This window comes from Lissotriton helveticus, chromosome 10 (assembly GCF_964261635.1).
Source record: "Lissotriton helveticus chromosome 10, aLisHel1.1, whole genome shotgun sequence".
Taxonomy (NCBI): domain Eukaryota; kingdom Metazoa; phylum Chordata; class Amphibia; order Caudata; family Salamandridae; genus Lissotriton; species Lissotriton helveticus.
Genome location: NC_136071.1, coordinates 189,994,647 through 190,014,773, shown reverse-complemented (window position 1 = coordinate 190,014,773; position 20,127 = coordinate 189,994,647). Strand labels below are relative to the sequence as shown.

The window sequence follows — 20,127 nt, the reverse complement described above, 5'->3', positions numbered from 1 at the left end:
AGCAGCTGTTTTTTCTGAGCTACGCGAGCCCTCCTACATGCGCTGCTCCCGCTCCCACTCCCGCGCCCCTTGTCTCTCGCTGCAGCTCTCCGTATGATCTGCTGCTATCCGCGGCAGGGGGGGGGGAGGGCTATGGCGGTTGTCTTACTTGCACGCCTGCCTCTTTACGCCGTCGGGCAAGAGCTTGCTCCTCCGTGGGCTTCCGCTGACATCCGCGGCTGGGGAGGGGACTGGGGGGGGAGGTCTGATGCGGTTGTCGCGTTTGTGCGTCTACCGCTAGAATCCGCAGGCACTGGTAAGCTCCGTGGTTTCCAGCGCCGGGTTTCCGCGCTGCTTGCACTTGCACCACACCACACCACTCCACACCACACCACACCACTCCGCTCGGTCTTTCGGCGATCTCTGTGCTTGGTCTGTAGGGGCGTGGTTAGGCACGGCACGACACGGCTAGGCTCACAAGGCGAACAGGTTCTCGCATTATATGTAAAGCGCTCTGATACCTTCTGGTCTAGCTAGAGCTATAAAAACACATAAATAAATCAATACAATTAATAGAGGGGCTTTAGGAAATCCTCCTTCAGCCTTTGACTTGTTTGGGAAGGCCCCCATCGGGAATTAAACTTGCTGGTGTGCCCATCACGTTTTTGAACAGGCCATTGCATTTTGCGGACATGCAGGTGGTTGCCTACACCTTATGCATTTGTGCAAAGTAGTCCTTCTTTAGGGTCACAGCTGATCTTTCCTCATAAATTAGCCCTGGGGACAGTTAGATATGCACCACTGTGCAATGCACATACCATTGGAGCTGTTGGAAGTGTGATAGCAGGATTCGAAGTGTTCGGTTTCACATCAGTGGTCGGAGCTCATTGAACAAGCATTTGCAATGCAATAGGTCTCGCATTTAGGAGAGTTTGAGCTATTAGCATTGTAAACGACAATGCCTTTTATTTATGTGTTGATTTTTAAAACATAAATAAAAGGCATTTCCATTTACAATGCTAATAGCTTAAACTCTCGCAAATGCGAGACCTGTTGTATTGCAAATGCTTGTTACTAGAATGTCTGTACCGAATGAGAGTGGGCAACACGCAAGTGACTGACGAGCAGAGAACCGTGTGACAAACAGGGCAGTTCTGGGCTCCGATCACTCAGGGCTCTTGCTTGAAAGAATGTTTCGATGCGGAGCGGCGGAAATCACCCGAGCGCTGAATGACCATGGAAGCGGACGGAGCTCAGGGTTATTGGTGACTTCCGGTAAGCTTCTGATCTGCCGCCACCTCTCCAGCCGCAGCCGGTTGGGCATTCAGCCCAACACCAGTAACAGGATTAGACAGGCAGCCTTACCGATTTTTTGATACAGACCTTATGGTTTTAATACATTTAAACTAAACACTTAACAGAAACTTCTGGTTTCCTTGACGCAATACCGAAGATCGTGTATAGCGAGATTGATTGTACAGTAGAAATCTGTAGATTAAACAAGGCAGCGCTGGGAGGGGGGCTGGGCACGAAGGAAGGAGAAATGCGAGTCACGGCCTGTCGGCCGTGAAGTGTGAAGCAGTGGGCGGGGAAGCAGATCCCTTTGAAGCTCTCGGAAGCAGGAGCAAATGGTATGGGGAGGAGAAATGCTGCTGGAAGGCTCGGGCAAGCTCATGCATCTACATGGGCTGGGGTGAGTGGAAATGCGAGTCACGGCCTGCGGCCGTGAAAAGTGAAGTGGTAGAATAGGTTATATCTGTTCACATAAGGACCGGGTCCTTTCCTGAGGAATTCAGTGCCAACTTTTCAGTTAAGAAACGGGGGTCTGGGAGTCCTTGACGAAATTATGGACATTGGCCTGCCATTCCAGCTCTAGTCTTTGAGATGCGAAATAGCAAAAGCTTTGTTTCACGGAGCGATGTGCCAAGGCCAGCATCCTTACACAGAGGGTCAAATCGGAGTTTTAAAAATGTTTTTAGCCATGACTATTTCATGACACCTCATCCTATTAATTAACAATCTTTCGTAACCATTCCCTGGGACGAGCCTAGTAAGGTCTCGCAAATCCTTTTACTGTTAAACTTGGCCCTTAAAGGATTTGATCTGTATTTCTCCAGCCGATCAGGCCACAGAGGAAACTAGTTTCCTTTGTATCCGGCGTCACTTTCTCTGCCTGAGTGAGCACTGGCGGTGTCTGGCCGCTGGCCAAACGCAGTACTTTGTAAATATTGAATTAAACTAGCAAACAGCAAGCTTGCTTATTGTAATAGTTTGTTTACTTTCCACCAGTGGTTTCCATATCAGTGTGGCACCTCGAAGCCGAGTACGGAAACTGGATATTCGCAGAAACTAACGTAAATGTCGGTGGAAACACTGCCGAGCAACAGTGGTGCCCAGCATCCTGATCGGTGCAACGACTTTGTGTTTGAATGAGTGCTCATCGCCCAGTGAATACTCAGCAAGCAACCACTTGTCCGTTGTGATATAGGTCTCCTACACTGCGAAAGAGCTGCGTGCCTTTCTCGAATAGTGATATGGAAGCGGTGCTAACAGCTAAGCCTTACCCTGCCTACAGACATTGCCTACAAGCGAAATGAAGCAAGCAATTAACAGCGAAGCCAATTTGTCTGGCATTGGCAAGCACGCATTTTTTAAATTACAAAATGTATATTAAAAAAATTGGCAGTCCTGCAATATGCAAATAATAAAAAGATTGAAATAAAAATAGTGGGCAAGAATGCAAATGCCCTGGCACTGACGTGCGTTTTAGTTCCAGGTAGCCGTGCAAATTTGATCAGAGAAAGCGGTATCACTCACATGGCTGAAAGTGGGCAAAGTGGTTGACCTATTGCGCCATGTTGTATGCTCTGGTTGGCAGAAAAAAAAACGTGAAGAACTGTTGAACAGACTACCTCGGCTATAATGAATTTTGGAAAACATGAGGATGGCGAGATTGCTAAAGCTCTTTCTCAGCCAGACCCAAACGTTCAAGCAGCCAAATGACATGCGCACACGGGACACCTGAGTGGGGCAGGCAGGTGCTTGTCTAACTGGTCCTGCAGGACACTGTGTTGTGTGCCTGGTGTACAGGTACTATCACAAGTGGTGGATGAGGGTGCCCGATAGTTATACTTGAGCGAAGACCCATTCCACTGACTGAATAATTTCTTGGCGGGGCAAATTAAATATTAGCATTTTTTTGTTGATATTTTAATTGTTTTCTTCCTCTATCTGTGGATAAATCTGACGCACTGCTGACTTATTGAAGCAATCAAGTTACATTTTTGAGTGTTTTTGTATGTTTAAGCTACTTGCTACCGCTGCACTTTGCCATGCAACATAAGCTGGTTCCCTTGACGCAATACCGAAGATCGTGTATAGCGAGATTGATTGTACAGTAGAAATCTGTAGATTAAACAAGGCAGCGCTGGGAGGGGGGCTGGGCAGGAAGGAAGGAGAAATGCGAGTCACGGCCTGTCGGCCGGGAAGTGTGAAGCAGTGGGCGGGGAAGCAGATCTCTTTGAAGCTCTCGGAGGCAGGAGCAAATAGTAACGGGAGGAGAAATGCTGCTGGAAGGTTCGGGCAAGCTCGAACATCTACATGGGCTGGGGAGAGTAGAAATGCGAGTCACGGCCTGCGGCCGTGAAAAGTGAAGTGAATAATTAGGGGAGGAGAACTAGCAGAGGCCGGCCGAGCACACGCTGGGAAAAGCCTGTGGGAGGGAGGCTGATGCCTTTCATATGGGGAAATGCGCGTGCTTGTGGTCACGTGATTCACATGAACTGTCGAAAATCCGCTTTTGGGGAGCCTTTTGAGAGCCTTGGGTTTAAGTCTTGGTTTAGCGGTGGTTTAGCGGCATTAGACTCGCATATTCATTCCTGTGGAATGGAATAGGCGAGACCTAAAAATGTAGAATGACTGTGATTCTGCGTGTGAAGGCGTGGGGTGAGTGAGCGTGAGGGCGTGGCTAAAAATTAAATATTCTGTAACTTTTTTCAGTCTTTCACCTTCCGGTAACTACATGAAACATAATACACAGCGTAAATGAAAATATGTTAATCAGTGGAAAATGCACTATTGTTTATTAGTAAACATTTATTTGTTAATGCATCGTACCAAATGCTGGTTGGTGTAGTGGAGAATAGTAACTTGTGTATGTTTACTGCTACAAGGTCCCAGTCTGTGACAGAAAGCCCTGTGACATGTAAGTCAATATTTTAAATATCCCATACAATACATCTCAAAAAGAATAAATGTATGTCACCATGAAGCTTAAGTGATTCCATCAATTAAAGCCAATGCCGGCTTCTAAGAGCCTGTTACATTTGCATATTGACCAGTTGTACACATTTACACTTCTTTCAGGCAAGTAGGAACCCTGACAAGAAGACTTGTTTAACTGTCGGCTCCTCCTTCGGTTTCACAGCACTGGAGGTTCCCTGAATGACACTTCTGCCGAAGCTTTTCAGCTGTCGGAATGAACTATACCATAATGGTTGATGTTTGACAGAAAGTAGGGGAACTGTTTTCATAAAATTAGAAAAGTATGGTCACATCATGCCCCTCAGACCCCCCACACCTTGACCACTGCATCACATCCCCATTGCTTTCGCTTCACACAAGCATGCTGACTGCAGCTTGGTTCTACACTCCCCGTTATATATTACTCCAATACTGTCTGCTCCCGTATCACATAGGTAGTGCTAATTGAAAGTATTTTTTCTGTTTAGTTGCATTTGAACATTTCCTTTCACGTAGTGTGTCAGCCTATTTTCAGTTCTAAGTGATATGTAAATATTGCTTGTTTACCTCATTCACTAAAGTGAATAAATGTCATTGTGTGGAGGACTGAAGGGCGAGCCGTAGTTAGCTGTTCAGGGTGTGGCTTTTGCCACTTACTCCCTTGGGGGCCCTGCCAGGCACTCCCAGATGCCTGGAGCAAGCCAGTGGTTGAAATAAAAGTAGGTCTAGCCCTTCTGAGAAGGGTGAAGCAACCCGGGAAGTTATGGTGTGTACACGGGTTACACTGCTGGAATTAGCTTTTCTCTAAGTGCTTTATGACATTGAATAATGTTCTGTTTGTAAATACAGAAGCACTCTTGAAGATGGATAGCGCACACTTTCTTGCTATTCTCTTGCTGTGTGTTATAAGAAGTCTGAGAGTGACAGGGAAATATAATTTCTTATTTTATGCTCTTTGATTATGTGTTTTTTTATGTTAATATAATTTCTGTCAGGACGTGTTTGGGAAAATTCTCATGAATCTCATGTTAGAGTCCCCCCTACCCACGAACGACCTCTGTCCGATCTTCATATTTCACTTACTAGCGGCTGTTGTTCTGCGACCCTGGTCTTGTAATCAATTCTTCTGTTAAGAAATGATACTTGGTAGCTGCAAGAAGTGAGTTGTTACTCCTTACTTGAAAAAAAGCTAGGTGTATGGCCCAATGACCCAAAACAGCATACATAATAGTTATTTACGCAGGTCTCCCAGAGCATGGAAAATCATCTCACTATTGACTGTTCTACCTTGTTACACAGTCTTATTCAACTGGTCACAGGTAAGTGATCTGCTGAGATGTAATTCAATTTATTTATAAGATACAGATCTACTACCTTTGAGGCCCAGATAAATATATATATTTTTGACTGAAGATTTTGTAGACTTTTTTTATTAAATGCCAGCGGGATATTTTGTAATAGAAATATTATTTTCGGCAACAACATCATTTTTATTAAATTGACTCTACCAACTAGGGTCAACGGTAAATAAGCCCAGCCCATTAAAGGGTATTTCTTTTCTGATTTTCTGAGGATTAATTTCTGCAATATTATCAATATCAGTATTCCCAGGTACCTCAACACTTTTTTTGTTGGATAAGCGCAAGCGCCTAGATTCCATGCCATACATTCAGTTTTAGCTGCGCTCATTTCATATCCCGAAACACACCCAAACTTCTGTGCTTCTTTATAAATTAACAGGATTGTAACATGCAAGTCTGATGTAAATACCATTAAATCATCAACGTATAACGCCACCTTCCTTTCCCAGTTCTTAAATTTAAAAGGAGGTATACTTGGATGTTGTCTAATTTTTTCAACAAAAGGCTCAATGAATAAGCTAAAAAGCAATGGAGATCACAGGCAACCCTGTCTTGTACCGCTCTCAATTTTAATTGGAGCAGATAGGTTCCCATTCACTAGAATTCTGGCTATAGGTGCTTGATATATCAAGGAAACTGACCTACAGAAATCTTTTCCTAAATTACTCTCTTTTAATGGTATGCAGTCTAAATATCGAGTTTTTATTTTCGAATGGACATAATATCGAGTACAGAATATCGAGATGGCAGTAATATCGAGGTAAGCAATAACGATGTATTTAATATCGATTTCTATGTTTGTTAAAAAATATCGATAGTAAAAATATCGAGTAAGTAATATCGATAGTAAAAAATATTTTTTCTTCGTGTTATTAAAAAATATCAAAAGTCAAAATATAGATTGTTGGAATATCGAAACTCATTTTATCGACTGTCATGATATCGACAGTTATAATATCGACTGTCATAATATCGATAATCATAATATCGATATTATTAATATTGTATATTTAAATGTACACTGTATATAATGTTTTATTAGTAATTTTGTTGTTTGAATAAATATGTATTTTAGTTTTTATTTAATTAGAAATAATAATAAAAATTAATAAATATTAATAAAATATATTTTAAATAGTATAATAATTTCTAGGAGCGGGTAGTGGGTTTTTAGGGGAATAGGGTGGGAAGTGTTTTAAAATATATGTTAAATAATAATAAAATATAATACTAAAACAAAAAAGACATGAAAAGTATGTATTAATAAAAATATTTTTTACAAATTTTTTAAAAATGTTCCATATTTTCTAGGAGCGGGTAGTGGGTTTTTAGGGGAATAGGGTGGGAAGTATTTTAAAATATATATTAAAATGTTGTACTATATTTTGAAAATAAAAAATGTTTGTGTAAAAAAATTTTTTTACATTTTTTTTAAATAAATTGATTAAATGTATGAAAATTTAAATTAATCAATAGTGTGATTAAATGGGAATAGTGTTTGAATCATATAAAATATAAAATCAAAAAGTGAATATATTTTAAAATCATTTAAAAAGTATTTAAAATGTAAAAATATATTTTTATTTATTAATAAAAAAGTACCTTTTTTTAATCAGTGTTACAATTGAATAAAAAATAATATAACAGCATTTTAATTATTTAATTATTTAAAAATATTATTTACAATAGAATTTAAATTATTTTATAATTATTAAAAATTATGTTTATATTTATTAAATGTATTAAAATGTTCCCAAAATTTTTTTACATTTTAATTTTAAAATATTTATATTTATGGGAGTAAATTTGAAATATTTTTATAATAATTAAATATATATGTAAGTAATTTTTGGATATAAAAATATTAATATGATTAGTAATATGATTTTATTATGTAAATTGTATATTATTAACAAAATACATGTAAAATCTAAATTTCAAATTTGAAATATAAAAATTAAAATTTTACGAAATTTTTTATTTAATATTTAATAATTAATATTAAAATTTTGAAAATTATTATACAAATTAAACATTTTGCACAATGTAAGTTAACAATTTTTCTAATGGTGTATTAAAGTAAGTGTTTTAATTTATGTAATTAACCACATGAATGCTGAAGATCACTATTTCCCATTGTTCATGACGAGCTGACCTTGTCATTAGCATTGAAGTGGTTAAATAATTTACCAAAATTTATATATTTTAATATGGCAGCATTACAATAATGTTGTATTTGGTGCTAATATTGATTAGTGTGTGATTGTTTGTTACACAAATGTCTTTTTAATAGAGAAAATTTTACTTAAATTTTAAAATAATATTGTTTAAAATATAAACATTTTAATAAAAATTAAAAAAAAATTGTATGATAGTTTAAGATGTATATTTTAAAGATATATATAATTTTTTATTTATAACTATATTCATTAAATATTTTATTTTATATTAATACTTATTTTCTACATTTTTGTTCTTTATATAGGATTTGTAATGTAGGTTTTTAAGAGAATTATGTGATTTTAGATGTAAATTGTTAAGTATTAAATACACATTTAGATGTAGTTAATATTATAATTTACTATTTTTTGGTCTTACATTTAAATGTTTATTAGAATACAATTTTTATATATAGGGCATTGTGAATGTGTTATCTAATGCTTTCTATGTACATTGTTTATTTTGAGTTTCTATTTTGTGATTAAGAAATATTTTTTATATGGGTTTAATGTCCAAAATTATGACTGAGTTTATACTTGGTGGAGTGGGAATAGTAATTGATCTGAGTTTAGTGTCCAACACCTTCCTTGAGTTTACACTTGGTGGAGTGGGAATAGTCATTTGTATAGGTTCAGTGTCCAACACCTTACTTGAGTTTACACTTGGTGGAGTGGGACTAGTAATTTTGATAGTCTCAGTGTCCAACATCTTCCTTGAGTTTACATTTGGTGGAGTGGGAATAGTAATTTGGATGGGCTCAGTGTCCAACACCTTCCTTGAGTTTACACTTGGTGGAGTGGGAATAGTAATTTGGATGGGTTCAGTGTCCAACACCTTCCTTGAGTTTACACTTGGTGGAGTGGGAATAGTAATTTGTATGGGTTCAGTGTCCAACACCTTCCTTGAGTTTACACTTGGTGGAGTGGGAATAGTAATTTGTATGGGTTCAGTGTCCAACACCTTCCTTGAGTTTACACTTGGTGGAGTGGGAATAGTAGGTTGTATGGGTTTAGTGTCCAGCACCTTCCTTGAGTTTACACTTGGTGGAGTGTGAATAGTAATTTGTATAGGTTCAGTGTCCAACACCTTCCTTGAGTTTACACCTGGTGGAGTGGGAATAGTAATTTGTATAGGTTCAGTGTCCAACACCTTCCTTGAGTTTACACTTGGTGGAGTGGGAATAGTCATTTGTATAGGTTCAGTGTCCAACACCTTACTTGAGTTTACACTTGGTGGAGTGGGACTAGTAATTTTGATAGTCTCAGTGTCCAACATCTTCCTTGAGTTTACATTTGGTGGAGTGGGAATAGTAATTTGGATGGGCTCAGTGTCCAACACCTTCCTTGAGTTTACACTTGGTGGAGTGGGAATAGTAATTTGGATGGGTTCAGTGTCCAACACCTTCCTTGAGTTTACACTTGGTGGAGTGGGAATAGTAATTTGTATGGGTTCAGTGTCCAACACCTTCCTTGAGTTTACACTTGGTGGAGTGGGAATAGTAATTTGTATGGGTTCAGTGTCCAACACCTTCCTCGAGTTTACACTTGGTGGAGTGGGAATAGTAGGTTGTATGGGTTTAGTGTCCAGCACCTTCCTTGAGTTTACACTTGGTGGAGTGTGAATAGTAATTTGTATAGGTTCAGTGTCCAACACCTTCCTTGAGTTTACACCTGGTGGAGTGGGAATAGTAATTTGTATAGGTTCAGTGTCCAACACCTTCCTTGAGTTTACACTTGGTGGAGTGGGAATAGTAATTTGTATAGGTTCAGTGTCCAACACCTTCCTTGAGTTTACACTTGGTGGAGTGGGAATAGTAATTTGGATGGGCTCAGTGTCCAACACCTTCCTTGAGTTTACACTTGATGGAGTGGGAATAGTAATTTAAATGGGGTCAGTGTCCAACACCTTCCTTGAGTTTACACTTTGTGGATTGGGAATAGTAATTTGGATGGGTTCAGTGTCCAACACCTTCCTTGAGTTTACACTTGGTGGAGTGGGAATAGTAATTTGGATGGGTTCAGTGTCCAACAACTTCTTTGAGTTTTCACTTGGTGGAGTGGGAATATTAATTTGTATGGGTTCAGTGTCCAACACCTTCCTTGAGTTTACACTTGGTGGAGTGGGAATAGTAATTTTTATGGGTTTAGTGTCCAACACCTTCCTTGAGTTTACACTTGGTGGAGTGGGAATAGTAATTTGTATGGGTTCAGTGTCCTACACCTTCCTTGAGTTTACACTTGGTGGTTTGGGAATAGTAATTTGTATGAGTTCAGTGACCAACACCTTCCTTGAGTTTACACTTGGTGGAGTGGGAATAGTAATTTGTATAGGTTCAGTGTCTAACACTTTCCTTGAGTTTACACTTGGTGGAGTGGGAATAGTAATTATGATAGTATCAGTGTCCATCATCTTCCTTGAGTTTACACTTGGTGGAGTGGGAATAGTAATTTGTATAGGTTCAGTGTCCAACACCTTCTTTGAGTTTACACTTGGTGGAGTGGGAATAGTAATTTTGATAGTCTCAGTGTCCAACATCTTCCTTGAGTTTACACTTGGTGGAGTGGGAATAGTAATTTTGATAGTCTCAGTGTCCAACATCTTCCTTGAGTTTACACTTGGTGGAGTGGGAATAGTAATTTGGATGGGCTCAGTGTCCAACACCTTCCTTGAGTTTACACTTGGTGGAGTGGGAATAGTAATTTGGATGGGTTCAGTGTCCAACACCTTCCTTGAGTTTACACTTGGTGGAGTGGGAATAATAATTTGTATGGGTTTAGTGTCCAACACCTTCCTTGAGTTTACACTTGGTGGAGTGGGAATAGTAATTTGTATGGGTTCAGTGTCCAACACCTTCCTTGAGTTTACACTTGGTGGAGTGGGAATAGTAATTTGTATAGGTTCAGTGTCCAACACCTTCCTTGAGTTTACACTTGGTGGAGTGGGAATAGTAATTCTGATAGTCTCAGTGTCCAACACCTTCCTTGAGTTTACACTTGGTGGAGTGGGAATAGTAATTTGGATGGGCTCAGTGTCCAACACCTTCCTTGAGTTTACACGTGGTGGAGTGGGAATAGTATTTTGGATGGGTTCAGTGTCCAACACCTTCCTTGAGTTTACATTTGGTGGATTGGGAATAGTAATTGATATGGGTTTAGTGTCCAACACCTTCTTTGAGTTTACACTTGGTGGAGTGGGAATAGTAATTTGTATGGTTTTACTGTGTAGTAATTTTTGTGATTTTACAATTGGTGCAGTGGTAATAAGAAAATAATTTTTATAAAAAATAATTATTTTTGTTGGGATAATATAATAAAGTTTTACTATAAAATATAAAAACTTTAATATTAATTATAATTATTGTTATTGTTGTAGTAAAAAGATATATACATTTTTATAAATATTCAACTATAAAAAGCATCTTTAATTAGAACATTTAATATTGAGTTAATATTTATATTGAATATTAAAGAAGGAAATATACATAGGGTTAAATGGAACAAATAAAAAACAGTTTATTAACATGTCAAAATATTTTTTCTGTAAAACTATTTTTTTCATTTGTAGTGTAAAGTAGTAAGTAAATAGTTTTTATTATCATAAAAAATATACTAAGGGGTCGATTCCGATCCGGTAAAATGCGCTCCGAATCGTCGTACGGAGAGTTTTTTCCCCATACGAATCGTACCCGTAGACGTCCCGTACGTACGACGAAGTACGATCCGTACCAGGTGCCAAACTCCGTACGAGTCGTACAGGACTCCGTACGACTCAAATCTCCGTACGAGTTTCACTCGGAACCGGCTGTACGCGACATCACTAAGGTTCGCGGCTGGTTTTTACGACCCAGCAAGTACGATTCGTGTCGGGTACGCGCCGTACGACCCTTTTCCTACGGGAGCCGAAAACAGTCGTAAACGCAGAGTTCGCGCCGAAACAGGTACGGAACGCCACCCCCGGGTACGGCACGTACCCCCCATGATCGCAGGGGTACGCGCCGAACCCCTGTGATCATGCGGGGTACGTGCCGTACACCCAGCGTACATGGGGTATGCATCTGTACCCCATGTACGGTGGGTGTACAGCACGTACCCCATGTATGCTGGGTGTACGGCACGTGCCCCACATGATCACAGGGGTACGGCGCGTACCCCTGCGATCATGGGGGGTACTCGCTGTACGGTGTGTAGGTGATCGTGCGCTTTTCCGTACGAATCGAGGTGTACCGTACAAATCGCGTCCGGGTCGGCCGATCGGGATCGGAATCGTCCGGTCGTACGGCGTCCGTACGAGTCGTATGGAAACGGCTCCAGATAAGATTCGTACGGATGGGGATTTTACCGGATCGGAATCGACCCCTAAGTGTATATATATTTTTTTAATAAAAAATGCATTTTAAATAAAATTTATGTTTAATCACATATATTGTAACATAAATAGTGAAAGCAAAAAATGTATAATATGTACTTTTCATTTAATAACAATTATTTTCATCACATAGAATTTGCATAAAATGTTAGAATAAATGTGTTGACAATTATATTTTTATTTGTTGTACATTCATTTTTACTTTTTGTACATTACAGGAAAATCATAGATACATATTTATACATTTTTTATTACTGTAACATTTTTGTGGGTTACAAAGTTATAATAGTTTGTTTTAGAAATTAATATTATGAATATAGAAAATATTAATAATATTTATTTTTACAAAGATAAACACACAAATACATTTTTATATACATACATAAGTAAGGAAATAATAATAGAATTTGTAGAAACATATTATTTGGGACAAGGTTATACATTCAAATTTGTTTAACATAAACATGTTATTCTAATGTATATATAAATACAAAAATATTTTTTAAAGTAACAGATAACAGTTCAATAATTATTTGAAAGTAAACAAGATTTAAGAAATAATTTTCTAAATTTTTTAACATTAAGTACATATAATATAATACTGAGTTTATATTTTTAAAGTGTTGGAATATAGAAATTAAATAGCTTTTTGGGATATACAGGGACTACTTTTTAACCGCGTAATGTTATTTTGGCTTATTTGGTGCTTCAACAGATCGCGGTTGGATGCTGCTTCGCGTTGGAGAGGGTAAGTTTGTTTTAATTGAATTTTATAAGTTAATGAAGTTATTGTAAGTGTATGTGTGGCGTATTTAGCTTTATTTAGATAGTGTTATTGAGATAAGATTGTGTTTTGGGTGTTAGGTCGAGTGTACGATATTTGCTGATTACCGCGTTTTACTTGTAAGTGTGTGAGGTTAGCTAATATGTTTAAATGTTTCCAAATCAATATGTTTGCTGTATAAATATGTTTTTTTATGTATGTACGGGTGTATTTGTGTGGGTGGGTATGTATTTTATGTTTTTCAGGTTATCGTCGCGTTTTATCGTTTTGGAGGAGGTACTTTTTTTTTCAGAGTTGTGTGACGAGTATTATTAACTCTTATTTTTACACACATACTTTGGTTTTCGGGGTTTCCAGGAGCGTTTCTTTTTTTTAAATATTATTTTCGGGTTTTGAATGGTACATCGTGTGGATTACATTGGAGAGGAGTCGCTATGGAATTGCTTGTATTTTTCCATTTTTTTTTGGGCTTCCTTGGATTGTATTGGTTTTTGCAACGCTTTCGTATGGATTGCTTGAAATTGGATCACGTTTGAAGGTGCAACAGAAATGTAAGTATTTACAACACATTTTGTGGGTGGGGAAACTTTTAATTTTTGCTTTACTTACGTTGTATGTAACATTTTGTAAATATATTATCAAAATACATTTAATATATGTTATTAATATGTATTTGATAGTTTAATTGCAAATTGTTAGATATAAAAATCTAGGAATTATGAAGAAAATAAATGCTTAATGTAACATGTATAGTTATGTAATGTTTTATAGAATAGTTTTTGCTATCATTGATAGATATTCTAGTCCTTTGCTAGTTGGATAGAGTGTAACTTGGCTTTGGAGTGTGGTATACATTTTTTTTGTTTTTTTGGGGAGTTTAGGTCCAATCAGGGTTACTGATTGCTCCATTCGGAGCTCCTGGTAACTCTGTTCTTTTTGTAAGGATTGTATTAATTTGTGAAGGGTCGGCGTTCCTCTGCCTGTAGTTGATTGGAAGGCATTGTGCCATCCTTCAACTGCATTGTTGGTTTTTGCTTCCTTATTGAGTGTGCTAAGGTAGACATTCCACCAAGCTATTTGGTATTTGGGTTGTCTTCTATGGCCTTATCTGTGTAGCCTTCCTACCCATGTGTCTTCAAAGTAGTCAAGCATATGGCTTAGTCTTTCTTCGTTTCTTTTATAGTATGGGCTGTCTATTAACAAGTTATAGTGTTCAGTGACATCAGTCAATGGAACATAGGCTAGGGCGATGAGTTTTTTTATTTGATAAGCAAATGTGCTATCTGTGGCGTATTGTACACTTAAGGTAGATTTTTGTAGAGGTCGCCATATACATTGGTTAAAATGATAATAGCAACCTTGTATTGCTGTGTGTGGGTATGTTTTAAGGATGGTATTTATCATTGCTTTCTCAAAGTCAATGATTATTTTTTGTGGAAAATAGTTGTTAGTATGTTGTTTGACTTCAGTTAGTATTTCTTGATAGGTTGCTTGCTGTTTGTTTGGTAGGAGGGCATATAGGAATGGAATATTAGCATTTTGGAAATTACCGTGGGTAGTGTACAATTGATAAAAAGGTTTTGGACATACAGAAAATGTACCGTCCATCATCCAAGTTTGGCATTGGGTAAGTTTAGTCATGTTGTTTGCTGTGGCAAACAGTATAATTCTTTTATCTTTAGATTTGTTGTCATATAGTATAAATTGATCTTTACTGTGAGTAACACAGAGTTCGGGGGGAATTTGCACTTCTTGAAAAGTTGTAGGTGTGGGAGGAGTTGTGCATGTAGCTCTTTTTTGTCTAGCTACAGTTCTTTTAAGGGATTCTATAGATGGTAGCTGGCTAGAAGCATGTTGGGGAAGTACACTGATGTTTCAAAATAGCAGTTGTTGGTTGATCAGTACTAGTACTAGCTTCTTTCAGGGAATCAAGCATTTGTCTAATCTCTATTTCTGTTACATTGGGTGGGTGATTATGTTCCTTAGTATAAGTAACAGTTGTTTCCTGAGTTATAGCTCTACCATAACATTTGTTGGCATAATATTTTGTACATTTCCAAAAAACTTTCAAATATGTTTGTTTCTCTTGAGTGTAGACATATCCCATGTAACAAAGAAGCATTTTCCCTTTTTGAAAATAAATGAATTTAGCTCCTTCAGTCATGCTTGCATTTTAGTGCTAGGAGGTAATTAAAAGAAAATATCAATAAATTGTTTAAAGAAAGAAAGTTGTATTATAATCACACACATTAACACATTTCTAATTTACCTGTATATGTTTATATGTTTTCAAGCTGTTCTTTTCAGATGTTGATGGTTTTCAAACTGTTATTTTCTGTGTATATCTTTTTGTACCTGTAGAAATAGACAAAATGTGAGCTAATATTTTACAAGTATTTTTGATTTTTCCCTAGTAGGTTTTTAGCTCGTTTCTATTTAGTTACCTATTTATTAAACTTCGAAGTTACATTTTAATTATATACTTACTTATTTAGATTTTGAGTTTGATGTCCAGGTGTTGTGTAGGTCTTTTGTAGATTCTTTTTGTCTGTAGGATAAAGAGTAGAGATAAAAGATTTGTTTTAGTTATTTTGCATTTAAATACAGGTTTGAGGTTTGAGAGTTTAATTTTCTATGGATATTCAGGTAGTAGTACTTACTTTAGATAGGTGTAGCTTTCTTTATGTTGAAGTCAATTAGTTTTCTTTCAGAAATCCTGCAGAGTTTCTTCTTCCTTTAGTTTGGAGATTTAGTCTGCATTTTTAGTTTGTAGAAATGTTGTTTATATAGCATTAGTGTAATAGTTTCTGAAATAGGATTGGTTGTTTCAATTGATAGTCTTTTCTTATTTGTGGATTTGAATTTTTTTACATGGTATGGTAATTCCTTTCCTTATATGGGTGACGCCAATTAACGTTTTTTTATGTGTAAGGCCTTATTTTGTATAGTGTAATGTTATAAATTTGTTTTTAAAGTAGAGGAATATATATACTTTGAAGTAAGTGATTTTTAGGTGTTAGTAACGTTGTTTATGTATTAGAACATTTATATTTGATGTTATTTTCTGCTTTTAAATGTTAGTAAACTATATAGTATGTTTTATTTATGTTTGAAACGGTTTGTGATAAATTGTGATGCATATGACAAAATTGTAAAATAATACTGTGATTTATGTAAGTATTTTGTAAATTCGATATTTTAAAAAAATGATATCTTTGCATTCCATATTTTTGTAATCGATATTTTGGCTGTTTTTCATGTAAAGATGTGATATTCGATGTTTTAAACGTCGATAATGTTGTTTGTCGATATTGTTGTATTCGTGTTTTTTTTTAGTCGATAATGTGGGTTCGATATTTTGGTGTTTTGTTGTTTAAGTATAGGCAATCGATAATTTTGTTGTCGATAATTTGGCATCGATATTTTGTCCAGTCGATATTCGGTCTGTCGAGGTTATGTCAGTGATCCTCTTTTAATATATATTTTAAGTAGGCCCAGTTTACTCTATCAAAAGCCTATGTGGCATCTATAGTTATTATGGTCAGAGGAGTTGTAGGTAGAGTTGCTATATCAATTGCCCTATCAGATTGTAAGTGATATCCCTGATTCCTCTCCCCTGAACAAATCCCTTTTGATCCCGATGGAATAGGCCCTGTATCACTCCGTTCAACCTCTCTGCCAATATTTTTGCAAAGATCTTATAATCAAGATTGAGCAGAGAGATAGGCCGGTATGAGTCATATGAGCGTAGTGATTTGTAGGGTTTAAGGATCAAAGCTCCTGTTGCTTCATTCCAAGAAGGTGGTATATCCCCCCTCTTCAAAAATGTGAGAGAATAATATCGTCATAACAGGGGTGAGTACTTCACGTAAGGCTTCATATAGTTCCGCAGGAACCCCATCTGGTCCTGCGGCTTTCACAGTTTTGCCCGATACTATGGCTTTTCTATGGCTTTTCTGATCTCCGCATTTGAGATCGGCATATCAATATTGCGAGATTTATCCTCAACAATCCTGTTTGGGGGGGGGCGGGGTCTGGCCCAACCAACTTCTGATTTCCCTTTCCTGGGCAATTAAGTCTTCGTGATAGACTTCCTCGAAATGCAACTGAAAGGCTTTTTTTCGATTTCAGATGGGGTCTTAAGTGACAGAAAAGTTTAGCTCATTAATGGTGCTTCTCGCCAAATGTTGTTTGGTCTTCCATGCCAGGAGCTTTACACAGCCCTTCCCATACTCAAAATTGGCTAATTTGCTGGCTTGCCACCTCGTTTTCAACCTTGTATTAAGCACACCCGCCAAATCTGATTTAAGAGACTGTAGCTTTGCTGACATATCCGCATCCGGAGAGCTACTCTCATGAGTGGTGAGGTAAAACTCTGTTTCTTGTATTTCATTCTCTATCTCCTCAACTTCGGCTTCATACTTTTTGTGCCTGACAATTTGTAGAGATGTTAATAGACCCCTTAAAAAGGCTTTGTACGCATCTCAGACCACTTGTATCGGAGCAGAACCCACATTTATTTGGAAAATGGCTTTTGATTTGAGCGTTAACTCTTCAATTATGCCCTCCTCCAGAAATTTATCTGGAAGTTGTTCCGGGTTTGTCTGTCCTCCTACGCGGAGTGAGACAGAACTTAAAATAATCATAAAGCCCCTCAAAAGGTGAGCCTCTTTTGTAATCGGTTTAGTGCAGTATAATCTGCTCGTTTAGTAAGCGGGGATTTTTCGTTCTTCCTTTTTATAAAATAAACCCCTTTTTTTGTCCCTCGCAGCCTGAAAACAAAACACGATCGGAATGGCAAACAAATAATTCTTCTTGATTCTTGATCGACTCACGAGTAAGTAGCTTTTTGTGAGTGTGTGTATAACAGTTCTTCCGATAATATACAGTTATATGGCTAAATTGCCATTGCCCGCTTTTTTCAGATTTAAAGACCCTAGAGTGCCCTGACCCGAACATTTTTGAACACAAGTGGATTACACAACCACATTACTAACAAGGTAACTTTCTTTCTGACTCTCGAAAAATGCAATGCAAAAGACATATGCACATATAGTATCACTAAGAAAACATATTTTGTTGCAGAGCGGTTCCTGCCCTAATCTGAACAATATTGGATATAAGTGGCTTCGATAAATACAACAGTAATAAGGTAATTTCCATTCATAAGAGCAGCAAATGCAATGCAAAATACGTTTGGTACACAATATCATTCAGAATTCGATATTTTGTTGCAGAGTGGCAGTCACTGCGTGAAACATAATTCGAAGCCCACAAACCAATTTTGGCACCACACAGGTATGTGGACAGGCCTTCAGCTAACGATAAAAAGAGCATTTAAAAGACAGTTGGGAAGCATTCTAAACAAACTTTTTTTGTTTTTTGTCATAAACAGTCGCTTTTTAAGAAAGGATTTATCCAGCCCTGATGAGAGTCCGGTAATTCATAAAACCAGGACTCGAAATGCGTCGGCTATGACATAAGCGGCAATTAAGTCCTCGAACACTTAGAGTATTGAAATCATTTATCCTCTGAGTTTAGGAGTGCTTTGAGTTGTTTAATTTGTTTACAACTATACGAAATTGATTATATATATATCAACTGTTTTGTGACAAATTAATTGTTCTTTATTGTTGTATTCATATAATTGTTTTGTGACACATTAATGTTGAGCTTAAAAGTATTGTTGGATGTTTTTGTAATAATGTGACATTCTGTTTAGTAGATTATGTGTTCTTTTTGTGACTAAATATGAATTCAAAAAATAATTAAAGAGTAAATAGGCAAAAATGTTTGCCAAGATAAACGTATTAACTTTTGTTTATCTTTTTCATACTAGTAATATGATTTAAAAAGTGGAGGTTCAGGTAAATTTTCAGTTTCTTTGATATTAGGCACTACCTTTCCTCCTATCCCTTTGGGCCAAACCCCCCCTTTTTTCATAAAACTCCTCCAGAAGAATGGCACGCTCCAGTGTCCATCACTTGAGGATCGATTTTACTGGCACCTTAAGTTATAATGTCACTGCTGAGTGGTCGGAGAGGTGTTCCCCTACAAGTTTAATATCCTGAACCCATTCCTTTAAGACTGTGCTCAACAGGAAATAGTCTAATCTAGACTTATGACCATATTTTTTATTATAGAAGGTGTAACCTCTTTTGTTTCCCATTTTACTCCTCCACACATTGTACCAGGCTAGCTGTTTCATTGCATTTTTAATCATTGCGCACATTTAAACATTTCGAATTGCTCTGCTTTTCTATGATTTATCAAGCATCTGGTCCAGGACCGCATTAAAATCTCCTGCCAGTATTAAAGGATCTGTATAATTTAACAACTCAGAAAGTTGATTCTTGAAGGGAACAGGGTCATCTTTATTAGGGCCATAGTATCCTGCTATTGTGAACTTAAATGCATAGCATTTGATTTTAGCTATAGCCCAACTCCCCATCTTATCCACCGTAATAGACTCTAGAGAGAGAGCTGTTTTTTTAATGATTATTGCAACTCCCTTGGTTGAAAGTTGTTGAGTTGTACAGATCACTTCTTGAATCCACTTTCTGGGTTTACATAGGGACTTTCTGATAAATGGGTCTCTTGTTGTAATATAAGGATCTGTTCCAAAGTGTCTCTCAAATATTAGAAAATGTTCTTGATCCTATATTTTGTTCTTAATCCATTTAGGATCCAGGAGATAACCTTTAACCTAAATATCAGATTTTTAAATGGGCTATCTCTCTGATGTCTTCTCTGATTGAAACATTCTACTCAGGCGATTTGGACATATTTTTAGATTTCTTTCCCGCTCCTCTCCACCCTGTGCTCCCCCCCCTCTTCCCCCTTAGTGATCCTTTCCCTGGAAAACGCCCCCTTTCCTCTTCTTGGCCTATGGGGATTCCCTCTTAAGTCAGAAGCTTAATACTAAATTACAAAAATTTCATACCCCAGAAGTAAACTTATTTTTCTGTTCCTGTAGCACCCCGATATAGAATGCAGAAAGCTCTCAGCATTCTCCACTCGTCCAAGTGATTGCATTCTGTTAATATGTATTACATTCAGGGTTGCTGGAAATGTTAGTTGTGCTGTTGCACCCAATTTTTTGAGTGGGTCAAGCAGCTTCCCCAACTCCCACAGCCGAGAGGATGTGATTGCCGAAACATCTGATCGTATTTGAAA

At 37.3% G+C, this 20,127-nt stretch overlaps 1 protein-coding gene across 1 annotated transcript in view; it reads left to right on the top strand.

Annotated features, from left to right (window-relative positions):
• The window catches only part of LOC144786123 (acyl-coenzyme A synthetase ACSM3, mitochondrial-like), a 606,835-nt gene that overhangs the window by 7,465 nt on the left and 579,243 nt on the right, over nucleotides 1-20,127 (top strand). The gene's annotated exons all lie outside the window — the stretch shown is intronic.